The sequence below is a fragment of the Choloepus didactylus genome, chromosome 1 (genome assembly GCF_015220235.1).
Source record: "Choloepus didactylus isolate mChoDid1 chromosome 1, mChoDid1.pri, whole genome shotgun sequence".
Taxonomy (NCBI): Eukaryota; Metazoa; Chordata; class Mammalia; order Pilosa; family Megalonychidae; genus Choloepus; species Choloepus didactylus.
Genome location: NC_051307.1, coordinates 118375357 through 118388997, shown reverse-complemented (window position 1 = coordinate 118388997; position 13641 = coordinate 118375357). Strand labels below are relative to the sequence as shown.

The following is a 13641-nucleotide window of genomic DNA, read 5'->3' as shown; positions in this document are numbered from 1 at the left end:
TGAAAGCTGAAATTTTTCTATATGCTACGATCATTGCCATTTTCTATGACATATGTGTTGATTAGCCCCTAAGTAAAAATTTGGGCATCTTTTCCCTTCCCTTTCTTTTATTATTTTGAGTTTTCATACATTTTCCTTTATTGAATTATTATTTGTCATATTTATGTCTCTTCGTTCAAGAGTTATTTTTTATATTTATCTAGGGTTTATAGTGAAACTTATAGCAATTATTTGCATGTTGTTCTATGTCATTCCAATACCAAACAATTTATACTTTTATATCATGATGATAATTTTTGTGCTTTATTTACGCTATCAGGCAGTAGAAGAACATCTTTAAATAATTATGCTGAATAGAAATGTGGATAATTTACCTTGCATATTTTAGAAATATCCTTTGTTGCCTTTGCCTTTGAACACAAGCACTTTGAATAGGTAATAATTTTTTCCATAAAACTTTAAAGAAATTGCTTAATTGTTTTGATTATTTAGTAACACAGAAGCTTGAGGTGAGCCTGGTTTTTGTTTCATGCATAGATAACTGAAGGGATTTTTCTTACAACTTAAAATTCAAAAAAATCACTACGCTATGCCTCCATTGATCCATTTTACTGGGCACTTGTGCTTTTACATCTGCATACTCAGGACTTTCTTTAGTTTGGGGAGGGTCCATTTGATGGATTTTTGCTTCTGTGTTGTTCTCTTCATCTAGAATTCTATTATAAGTAAATTTGATCTTGGAAGCAATCAGATCTCTAATCATTTCTCTATTTTGTTGTATTTCTTTATTATTTTCCCTGTGAAGTCCATGATTATTTCTTCAACTTGTCTTCTATTTCACTTATTTGGTTTTCTATAGTATCCAAACTACTATTCACTGCCACTGTTGAAATTTTAAATTTGAAAAGCATAGTTTTATCTCCTTGCAATCAATTCTTTCTGCTCATGTATTGTTACTTTTCTATTACTACTCGTGTTATTTTCTTGGATATGATATTCTCTTAAATCTTATTGTAACTGTGAATCAAAATTTTATTTTTTCTTGTTTTTCTTTCTTTCTTTTTTTTTTTTTTAATAAATGGTTCAGGTGCATGCAGTAGCCTGGATTCACCATACTGTTCTCTTCTTTTGAAGTGCAGAATCTTTTTATAATCTGGTGGCTTTTGTCAGTAAGTATGGTCAAAGATTGGAGAGTTACTGCTTCACATTAGTCAGTTTCTGATAAGAGGAGGAAAAAATACACATTTGCAATACACATACACACACAAACACACACACACACATGTGCACACACATACATACACATATCATTGTATTTCTGAGTTCTCAAAGTGCAGAAAATGGATACAGAGTTAGAACTCTAGGGGCATGCAGAAATAGAACACTTCCTTCTAAATTATTTCTTTCGACTCTGACAAATATGTTGTGATGTTTCTGCTTTACGTGATGACCGGTTCACCCTACTAGAGATGAGAAGCAGCAGTGCCTGAATTCCTTCTATTTACTGCCCTATGACAATTTACTGCCTTGTACCATGCTGCCAAGCTCATACCAGGTTCTGTGTTGCCATGGCCACTGGTATTTGATATATTCTTTGGTATTTCCATGAATAGTGTCTTCCAAATGCAGCCAATCCTCAGCCATGAAAAAAGAGTCTAGTAGAGTGGGGCCTGAGTGGTTCAGGCTCTATTCTCACCTACAATCTGGTTCTTTCTGAATGAAGGGATTTGGGTGGAACTAGACCAGAGACTACTTCATTCATTTCTGAGGCAGATTAACTTCACTCAAGAGGGAGACCAGAAAGTTATTCTCTAAGTGTCTTCCCTTTTTCTAGTCCCACTTTTGTTGAAAAACCTTGGCACTTTAGCATGAGAATAGCACCATTTGCTGGTTTTGAGCACACATGTAAGGTTTCTTTTATTTTTACATACCAGCTTCATTTTTAATGGGCATACGGGGCAGGGAGACTAAACACCTGTGCACACATATCAACATCTGGAAGTCTCAATTTGAATTAATTTTAGCAATATAAACACTCATTTTCAAATTAAAAATCTGACAAGAGGAACAATTGCCCAACGTAATATGCTTGCATTAAAATTACTACAGAATCCAATTAAGATATTGAAATAATATATTAAAGTCTAAGAAATGTCATTTAAAATATCAACAAATAGTTTCATGAAAACTAAAAATACCATGCCTTCTTCTCTTTTGAATTGCCAGTGTGTTAATAGTCAAATAATGCCAAATATAAAGGAAATATTAGATGTTTTAGAATTTGTTGATCATCTGTGACCACCTATTCTTCAAAGAGTTTAATTTTACTCCATCAAAGAGGAGTAACTGATATTTCAGGTATGGTCGGTAAGTACAGCATGTCTTCAGAGCTTGGTGGTAAGGGTAATGCATCCAAAATGAATCATTTTGCAGTGTGGCTGATTTCATTTTGTCTATTAGGACTCTGTACCTGTTGGCTAAATTATTAAAAGTAAGGTAGGATTCTTTCACTTTTGTGGATTTTGATGAATATATAGCACATTTTTATGCATATGTCACAGAACCAAGTTTGTTTTCACTGATATTTTAATGTTAAATCAGCTTGTTGGATTTAAATTCAAAAGTGTGATATTATGGAAAAATAACAATTAGGTTTATATTTGAAGGTCTAGTTGAGAACTGGGTTGAAAAAATGATAGTGTCAAAAATAGTTTATAATAAAATAGGAAATAGCTCAATTAGTATAGTAAATAGGCTACCCTTATTGATGAATACAGTAGCCTACAGTTCAAAGAGCAGCCTTCTTCGCTCAGAATTGATTAAATAGCTTCCCTCTCTGCTTCTTCCAAAGTTGCTGATCTGCAGTTTTAATTGTAGCCAGTATTGTCAATTTACATATAAGCAAATGATGGACTTGCTTTAATTGGGACTTGATCACATGCAAAAGTCTGGCATCTGAGGAATCTGAAGTAATGACCCCTATCATTTGGGCCATTTGTTTCATTAAGCTTTTACCAACCTTGCTCTTGAGCATCTGTATTCTGTGCTTATGTTCTATTGTGTAGCAGTAACTAGCATAAATATGTAATCATATGGTTTGTTTTGCTGGTAATAGATTTCAAAATACTCCATTATTATAGTGGTATTTGAATTGTGTTTACTATATCAACATAAACATATAAATTGAGTCAAATTATTTGCTTGGTTAACTGCAAACCAAAAGTTATTACAGTGTTGTCAGTTTCAAAATGTTGCAAACAAAGGGAATCAAAAAAATAAAATCATTTGATTCCCTTTGTTCAGAACTTGAACATCAAAAATCTTTATAATTGTTTCCTATGGTATATTATGCATGACTTTGAAGAATGCAGTAGATACATTCTGTAGCACTGCAAGTACCCTAAAATAACCATTTAAACATGCTTTATAATTCCAAGAGGAACTCATGGCTTATTTGTAGGTGATAATCTTTGTTAAATTCACAAGTATTTTTTTCCTTTGATTATTCCAACAAGTACTAACCCAAACTTAGTGTTAGGAAATTTCAAGGTATTTCTATTAAAAAGTTAACATTCCTCATGTTGTTTATTTTGAGCTTTCATGAGGTTTCTGAATCATACTTTAAACTGTTGTTAGCCCATTAAGCAATAAACTGTTTATAAACCTTGCTGTTTTATAATCTCTTTTAACTGCTTTTCTTTTCTTCTTCATCTTCAGGAGTTTAAATAAAGACAAACAAAAGGATATGGAATTTACACCTAGCTTCCTCTAGCCACCTGATTCTACCACCTGCCTTTAGTTTCCTGCCTTCTCTCCTGCTGGCTATCATTGCTCTTATTTCCCACGTGCACTGCCTGCCCTGTGTGTGCCCTTATTTCTCTCGTTGTCCATCCTTGCTTCCCTGCCATCAGTGAATGAAAAGGGCATATCTAAAATCAGATCCAATGTGGAGAGCCAGATGACAGAGTATCTCATTTTATAATCCGTGTGTTTAAAAATAGCATTAATAATTGACAGGACTGAGGGCTGAATTGCCTTGTGTTTCTATGAAAGAAGGAAAAAAAATTCCTAGGAATTCAGTTGATTCTTTTGTTTTTTTTCTGATCTTATAATTCTCGTCCTCCTTGCAACCTCTATTTAATTAAGATCAATGTCCATGTGATTATATGAGTATCCTCTGTCAAGTGGGCAAAAGGACAGTCCTCTTAATGCTAGAACACCCAGTTTCTGAAAAGAAATGGAAAATAAATTTCTTTTCAGTTTATGCCAAATGGAAAAGCAAGTCTCTCTGGGGACTGGAAGCTCAGGTGTGGGATTGTGATTTTTTTCCCCTCACTGTTTCTGAAAGGAAGTGAATAGACACACTCGCTGTAATACTCTCCGTATGCGTCCAGGCCACGGTTAAATATTGCAGATGCTCATGAATGTCTTTGAAACCTTATCAGTATCTTCACTTCCTGGAACATTGTCTGTAATGACTATGACGATAACTCTAACATTTTATTGTAGGATGAAAATGAAATAGGAGATATATAGGTGCAAAGAAAATTGATTTTTTCTTCTATATTTGACATTCCTTAGTTGAAATTGCAATACATTTAGAAACATGAGAGGCAGGGTAAATTTGAAATGGAGACTATCTTACTTATTCGCTGAGTGGTCGAAGTTAATGAGCCCCTGCTGTATGTAAAGAACTGGATTCCAGGGGATACCAAAATACATATGACACTGTTATCATTCTAGAGGAGTTCAAAATCGAGTCAAAGACATGTAAATAATTTTAGCATGAAAGGAGGCTATAATGAAATAATATTTTGACTGGAGAGGCTGAAGAAGTAATTAAAGGGATCTTTAAAGACAAAACTAAGTGCAACTCTATGTAGAAATTGTAGGAAGAACATTTCAGGATGAAGACTTGATATGAATAAAGGCAGAGAAATGTGAAGGAGTACATGAGTGATGGAATGATAAATTATTGGGTGGAGCTGAAACTAATTTGCCTTAGAAGGAGTGGTTGAAACAGAAGGCCAAACTAAACTTGTGAAAATGTTTCTATACCACTGAAGAGTTGCTAGAGCTTACGTAATAACAGACAGTGTTTGTTTATATCTCATTTGCCAGTTTATATGTGGTTATATGTTAACTAATTCCTGCTTTATCTTGACTCTGTGAACAGTAATTATTAAGTAAGTATAAGATAGAGGAATCACATAAAGAATGATATCTTTATTTGTAGAAACCTACTACTTGTGTAATTCAATATTCAAAATGTATTTTCTGGCCATTACTTAATCAATACTATCTCTTGGAGATAATAAGACAGAAAAAAAAGTATTTTTCCATCATCATAGGAGAATGTCTCTTCTAAATGTAGATATTAAACTGCTGGAGATATATGACTAGTTATCAGAAATTTTGTAAATTAATTCCATGATGTCATCAATTAGAGTTCCACCCATTCAGGCAAGGATAGCTTCAATATAAATAAATAATTTAAACTAACAGGTCATTAATTAAATATTTTAATAGCTAGACAGATATTTTTCTAATGTCAATAATCATTCGTCATGAAATTGTTAATAGTTAAATATTTTTTCTTGGTATATTAAGTTACACATTAACTCTTCAGCCAGCATCAAAGCTATAAAGATATTGCATACAAAGGGCAAGAACTAAGCTAGGATGCCCACTCTCACTATTAATAATAAAAATAGTTCTATAGTTTTTATTAGGAGTAAAACATGAAAAAGAAATGGGTAACATATAATGGAAGAGAAGAGACCAAAAAAAAAAAAATTATTTGCATATTAACATGATTTTTCCCTAGGAAGTCAAAGAGCACCTGCTAAAGTGGCCAGAGAAGAGAACATAAACAAAGTACAAAATTCAAAAGCATCCCTATATTCCTGAAATTTTATCGTAAAAAAGACTATATATTCATAAAATAGCAAAAAAGGTAACATTTAAGCATTAAACTTAGCAACATGCATGTAGGTCCTTTAAAAATATATTAAAAACCTATATTTTATATATTTAATTTTAATAAAAAATAAGGAGTTGCTTAACAGTTTGAAATTAACAAAGAAAGGAATGTTTTAAAAATGCTAGGGGGAAAAGAATATTGAGGAGACAACTAGTTATACCAGATACTAGAGCGTTTACAAAGCACCAACGATTAAAATATTATTTAACTGGTAAAAGAACAGTCAAACCAGTAGAATTTAATAAACTACCCAGAAATAGGTGCTATTATATAGCAAATAGGGAAAGCTAGAATCACGAAATATGTTAGTTGTTTTGGAAATAATTCCAGATTCAAATTAAGAAGTTAGTTAAACATATTTTAATAAAGTAACAAAAACTAAAATACAAACAAAATTATATTTGTCTATCAAACGAGCAGATAAAAACCAGTGCTAGCTAGGATAAATGAAGCAAGCATACTTATTTGTATAGGAGTATAAATTCATAAGATCATTTTGGGAAGGTCATTTTGTAATATATACCCAAAATCATACAATTATATGTCATTTTTTGATGATTTAAAGTTCCTAAATTCAGAAATAAACTTTTATATACAGCATAGCATTATCTGTACACCATAGCACTATCTGTAATATAATGTAAACATTGTATACAATATACTCTTAAGATAAAAATCCCAGAGTGGGGGTGTGGCGACCTGGAAGAAGTATAACTAAATTTTAACAGAGATTACATCTATGGTGGAATAATGGACTATTTTAAAATTTCATAATATATATTTTTGTATACTTATAAATTTTTTACAATTAGCATATATTACTTTTAAAATCAGTAATCTTTTAAAATACAGAAAAAATAAAATTCAATAGAAATGGACTCTATTATTGGAGGGAGAGGAGTGATTTAAGAAACCACTTTTTTAAATTCAATTTTATTGAGATATATTCATATACCATAAAATCATCCAAAGTGTACAATCAGTTGTTCACAGTATCATCATACAGTTGCGCATTCATCACCCCAATCTATTTTTTGAACGTTTTCCTTGTACCAGAAAAAAGTAAAAATAAGAATAAAAAAACAAAAGTAAAAAAGAACATCCAAATCATCCCCTACATCCCACCCTATTTTTCATTTAGTTTTTTGTCCCCATTTTTCTACTCATCCATCCAAACACTGGATAGAAGGAGAATGATCCACAAGGCTTTCACAATCACCCTGTCACCCCTTGTAACCTACTTTGCTGTACAATCATCTTTAAGAGTCAAGGCTGCTGGGTTGCAGTTTGATAGTTTCAGGTATTCTAGCTATTCCAGTGCATTAAAACCTGAAAAGAGTTATCTATGTAGTGCATAGGAATGCCTACCAGAGTGACCTCTTAACTCCATTTGGAAGAAATAACTTTATAAGCTAAAAGCAACACAAGAAATCTTCCTCCACTTCTTTATTACTTTGAACAAATTAATTAAATTCTATTTCCCTGAATTCTCTCATCTGTAATTCAGGGATGATAATAGTATCTAGCTATATTATATTAGGAAAATTTAATATGCTGATACAGAATACTTAGAAGAGTTTCTGGAAAATAGTAAATGCTCAATAAATGTTAGCTATTATTATTACTTTTATTATTATTGATTGCCAGGATATGTTGAAGTGTTTTTTTTTTTTAACTAAATCTTACCTTTTGAAGGTTTGTTATATGAGGGAGTTAAGTGGCCCTTTGCGATGGAAAAAACATTTCAAATGTAAAAATGCCTTATTTTTAATAGAAAACACATCATAATATATAATTATATAGTCATCAATATTCTTACTGATTAGATCAGAAAAATAAGGCTATTGTCCACAGTTCATAGAATTAGAAGTGGCATATCTGGTTCTCCAGATCTAATTTCTGTGTTGTTTCCTGTATTAGTCAGGGTTCTCTAGGGAAACAACCAACAGGAGATATCTGTAAGTATTATGAAATTTTTATAAGAATTGTCTCACATGACTGTGAGGTTGGACATGTCCAGATTCCATAGAAAAGGCTGCAAGCTAGGAACTCTGATGATGGTTTCCAATGAATTCCCCAGGATAAGCTGGCTGGCTGAAATAGAGATGGAAATTCTTTCCTCTGACTGCTGAAATCATCACTTCTCTTTTTAAAGCCTTCAGCTGATTGGATGAGACTTTTCTCATTGTTGAAAGCAATCTGCTCACTTGATTGTAAATGTAATCAACCACAGATGCAATCAACTTACTGAGAATTAAAATCCATGAAGTATCCTCCACGGATACTTGGGTTCTTTGCTCCCAGCAGACACCAGCCACATGCCTTCTCAGCTGACAAAGGTGTTTCAGACAGCATCAGCTGTTCTTCAGTAAAGGTATCCTCTTGTTGATACCTTAGTTTGGATACTTTTATGTCCTTAGAACTGTAAATTTGTAACCAAATAAACCCCCTTTATAAAAGCCAATCCATTTCTGGTATTTTGTATAACGCAGCATCAGCAAACCAGAACAGAGGCCTGCTAGGCATTGTGCCTCTCTTTTGGTTGTAGGAGGGGCCAGATGCAACAGCTTATCCTTCACCTGAGAAGGGATATCTAAACATGTCCCGCTGGATGCCTGCCTAGAAATTTCACTAGGGTATTTTTGTTGGATTTATCTCCCACCCTTTGACATGCAACTGCTGTACCAAAAAAGGTTAGAGTAGTTGCAACTTCTTGCTTACTATGTCCAATCACATGATATCATCAATGTAATGGGCCAGTGTGATGACTTGTGGGAGGGAGAGATGATCAAGGTCCCTGCAGGCTGACCTAGGGCTGGAGAGTTGACATACTCCTGATGTAGGGCAGTGTTCCGCTTTGCTAATGCTGCCTTTATGCAAAATATGAGAAATGGATTGACTTTTATAAAGAGGGTTTATTTGGTTACAAATTTACAGTCTGAAGGCCATGAAAATGTCCAAATTAAGGCATCAACACAAGTATGTGTTCACTGAATGAAGGCCAATGGTGTCTGGAAAACCTCTGTTAGCTGGGAAGGCACATGGCTGGTGTCTGCTGATCCCAGGTTGTGTTCCAGCTCCTCTCTCAGCTCCTGTGCATTCTTCAAATTTTGCTCTTGGGGCATTTGTCCTCTATTAGCTTCTCTGGAGCAAACTGTGGGCTAGCATCTCCAAAGCATTAGCAAAAGTTTGCTTTCAATGGCCTTCTCCAAAATGTCTCAGCTGCTCTTAACTCCTATTTGTAAGCTGTTTTATAGGATTCTAGTGATTAAACCAAGACCCATTCTTAATAGGTAGGGCCACACTTCCATGGAAATAATCTAATCAAAGGTATTACCCACAGTTGAGTATGTCACATCTCCATGGAAACAACCTAATCCAAAAATTTAAACCTAATCAACACTAATACATCTTCCCTGACAAGACTGCATTAAAGAACATGGGTTTTGGGGGACATGATACATACAAAATCACATAGATAGTGAAGGTGTATTGCTGGCCTTGCCAGCTGAAAGCAAACTGAAACCACATCTGAAACAGCGTGCAGCTGCAGTTGGAGTCACCACCTGGTTAAATTTATGATAATATGCTGTCATTCTCCAAGATTCATCTGTTTCATGCACAGGTCAAATAGGAGAGTTGAATGGGGGTGTGGTGGGAATCACCACCCGTGCATCCTTTAAGTCCTTGATGGTGGCACTAATATCTGCAATCCATCCAGGAATCTGAGATTGCTTTTTTTTTTCCAAATTGAATATTTTATTAACATGGTAGTTGTGTTTTTAACATGTGCACATACACTCACACACTCAGAATGATCTGCCTGGGAGAAAAAAAGCCTAAATATGCCCAAGGGGAAAATGAAAAAAAAAAAAAAATTCTGTAGGTTTTCATTATTGTAGGCAATTAGGTCCACATTACTTACAAAGCTATCACCAAATCTGTCCAAGGAAGCAGAGTTTGAGAGGGGAAGAAAAAAAATCTTGGGGAAAAATTCAACAGTGGCATAGCAGAGCTCTCAATTTGAGAAAGCTGACATAATGTGGACTTTTGCTGTGAATTTTCTCTTTGCAAAATATGGGGAGAGGTTTGTCAATGGGCAGAAATAAGAGAAGGCGGTGTGAAGTAGGCTTTTGCAGTCAATTTTCCTCACAGTATTGCGCAGAGTCATCAAGAAAATGCTTAGTCTTTCTCTGGAACCAGTTTCAGAACTTTTCCAATTGCAATGGTCTTACCCTCATCTCTTAAAGTAAAACGACCCATCTGAGGGAAGTCTTTAAAGGTCTCAAGGCAGATGGTTCCTTCTGTCCTTAAACGAGCGATATATACTTGATCTTGTTTCACAAAACAGGGTCGAGTCTTACTTTTTTCTCCTGATTTTTTATCTACCAAGCAGATTAAGGCAGTTATTTCAACCTCCTCAATACAGGTATGAATATGCAGCACTGTATTATAACCTGGGCAGATGATGGATTTGTGCTCAATAATCACTATCTGGGCATCAAATGTGCGTCCAGAATGACAAAGATTATTTGGGTCACAAAGTGTGAATCCCGGAAGGATCTCCTCTTCTTCAATTCCCTTCAGTCTGATTTTGAGGTTTTCACCTGGGGCTACAGAATCGGTTTCTGCATCATCAGAAAGGATTCCAAGAACTTCCACGTTGTGCTTGTTTGGCATCATCACCAGCTGCTGGCCTTTACAAATAGATCCTGATTCCAGCTTTCCCAGGACCACAGTGCCCATATCCTTGTATTTATCCACAATTGGCAGCCTGATTGGTCCATCAACTGATCTATTGAAGTTTGGCAAATTATCCAGATAGGGAATAAATGGTAATCCACTGTACCAAGGACAGAAATCTGATTGCTTTTTAAGATTTGCTCCAGTCAGTCCTGAGCAGGGCATAAAGTGAATGTCCTTTCTGGGATTGAAGCCAACTTTTTTCAAAAATGGCACTAGTTTCTCTTTACATTCCTCATATCTCTCATTGCTCCAATTTACTGTTGGATCATCCATCTTATTAATAAGCACAATTAAGTGCTTTACACCTGCTGTCTTTGCCAACATTGCATGTTCTCTTGTCTATCCTCCTTTTTCAAATCCAGTTTCAAACTCTCCTTTCCTGGCAGAGATTACCAGTACAGCCAGATCAACTTGGGAAGCACCACCAATCATGTTTGGGACAAAACTCTTGTGACCAGGTACATCTAGAATTTTTTCTGTTTCAAAATAGGCACATCCCACTTCTACTGTTTTACCCTTATCTCGTTCTTCTTGATTTGTGTCCAAGGCCCAAGACAAATACTAAGTTTCTCTGTTTTTTTCTTTAGCTTCTCTTTCAGATTTCTCAAGTGTCCTTTTGTCAACCATTCCAGTCAAATACATTATTTGTCCTCCAATGGTTGACTTGCCAGCGTCTACATGCCCAATGAATACTACATTTACATGTTCTTTTTTAGGAGCACCTGGTGGTGCAACCACAGCTTTAGGTTTTGGTATTTCCTCTTCTTCCTCCATCATTTCTTGGGCATTTTCTTCTAGAGGCTTTCTGTCTCCCAAGGAACCATCCCTTGGCTCTGCTTCACTTATTTCTTCTTTGTGCTCCCATGATTCTTCTGGAGACATTTCTGTCTCTCCATTTTCTACAACAGGTTCTGAAAGTTCCATGCTAACAGCTGAATTTGAATCTTCATACAACAATGGCTGTTCCTCTTGAGAAGGTTCCACAGGTGCTTCGGCTCGGTAGTTCTCGGCCCCCTGGTATTGCTTTTGATTTACTATTTTGCTAGGTAGGGCCAGTTCTAGTGGCTTCTACTTGGCCTTTCCTACCATAATAGTCCGCACTCCACAAATCAGGAAACCAACGTTGGGATTCTGCCAGTTGCTGAGTATGTGTATTCTAATTATGCATTCTGGAACTAGGAAAATGACCACAGAATGGGTCCAGGGACCCATTGAACCCACTGTGAGATGGACCTGAGCTAAAACTCCATTGATCAACTGACCTCTATAAGCTCTCATTCTGATTGGTGGATTGAAGTGATGTTTTGGGTCTCCTGAAATTAATACCACTTTCAAGGCTGTCTAATGATCCCCAAAATGTCTGATCATTTCTTTTTCCCCAATGCATAGTTGCCTTCATAAAAGGCAAAAGTCACTTTGGAGAAGGCTGGGAGGAAGATTAACAGTATACATGTTTGGCAGTATAACAGGGTCCTTCCCCAAGGGCACCCGGCCTTCCTTTTATTCAAAGGGGTTGGGCCCAAAAACTATCTCAGTTTGGGAATTGATTAAGGGGCCTGAGTCTCTGTTTTTGTAATTCAAGTTAGACTTTTGTTCACTTGACCTAGAACTTTTTTGCTTATACAGATCAATTAAGAATTTAGTAGCCTCCCCATCTATTTTACTTCTATGTACTCCATAATCTATCCAATGCCATCGGTCTTTTCAAGTCAGACTATTTTATTTGCTGCTTTGAGTCTGCTATCCATTATAGTGGCCATTCCCACCTTGTCTTTGGAAGTTATGTGCTGTCACTTGGCTTCTGCCAACCCGGGATCCAATCACCCCCATTGTGTTTAAGGATCCAAGTTCAGTGACAACAGTTCCCACAGTGATATCTGACTTACAAAGAGGAGTGACCACAGAGATCTTCAGGGATGACTGAGTTAGTCTCACAAATTTATTCCTCACAGTCCTGGTGAAAGGTGTGTCCTCTGGACATTCCTGGGGTGAGTGAACAGATCTTACAGGATAAGTGCACCCTAACATTCCAATCTCTCTTTACCTTTGGATCTTTTCATCTACATTAGACCAGGGAAGTTCTAGCATTTTGACCCCAGGCAATGTAGGCCACCCTTTGGACCATGTTTCAGCCGAACACAGGAACAAACAGTTAGAGCCCTTTCTACCCTTCAAACTAAAACATTGAATCCAGAATCTCTGCTTCATGGGCCCATATCAATAAATTCAGCCTGTTCCAACTTTATATTCCTTCTACCATTATCCCACACCCTTAATATCCATTCCCAAACCTATTCCCCTGATTTCTGTCTACATATGTTGAAAAAACCATGCAGTTCTTTTGGAGTATAGTGCATCTCCTATGGGTCACACCTTTTGGGACTGTTCGAACTTCAGTCTAGTTATAGGTCTGGAAGAAAGGAGGACTGGTGGGAATGGGTCAGTAGAACAATTAGAAGTTTCTTGTAAGCCTTGTAAGCCAATTACCTCAGGGCATTCCATTGTAGTTTCAACTGGTGAAACAGAATTAATGTCTTCAGACTGAGGAGTATGGGCTGTTTCCCCATGGGAGGTCATTACAGTTTATGAGGCACAGCAGGGTTAAACTCTTCAGGTGGAGGTTGGGTGGCAGATTTCTCAGAGAAGACTGATAGTCTGGAGGCTGCTTCCTCATGACAGACCATTACAGATTTACCTGGCAAAGACTCAGCAGAATCTAGGGGTTCATTTTCCCCACTGCCATCATTATCAACCCATTGTCCCCATTCCAATTTTCAGGATCCCATTCTTTTCCAATCAATGCCCTTCCTTTAACAGCAGACACACTGAAAGATTGGGCATTTAGTTTATGTTGTAATTCAGCCATTCACACAATGAGACTTGGTCTGGTTTTCAGAAATCTCAAGTCTGTG

General features: G+C 36.0%; 1 protein-coding gene and 1 pseudogene across 3 annotated transcripts in view; one reads left to right on the top strand and one right to left on the bottom strand.

Moving 5' to 3' along the window:
* NAALADL2 (N-acetylated alpha-linked acidic dipeptidase like 2) overlaps positions 1–13641 on the top strand; it is a 1146579-nt gene that overhangs the window by 29876 nt on the left and 1103062 nt on the right. The window lies entirely within an intron of this gene.
* LOC119537856 lies at positions 9847–11688 on the bottom strand (annotated as a pseudogene).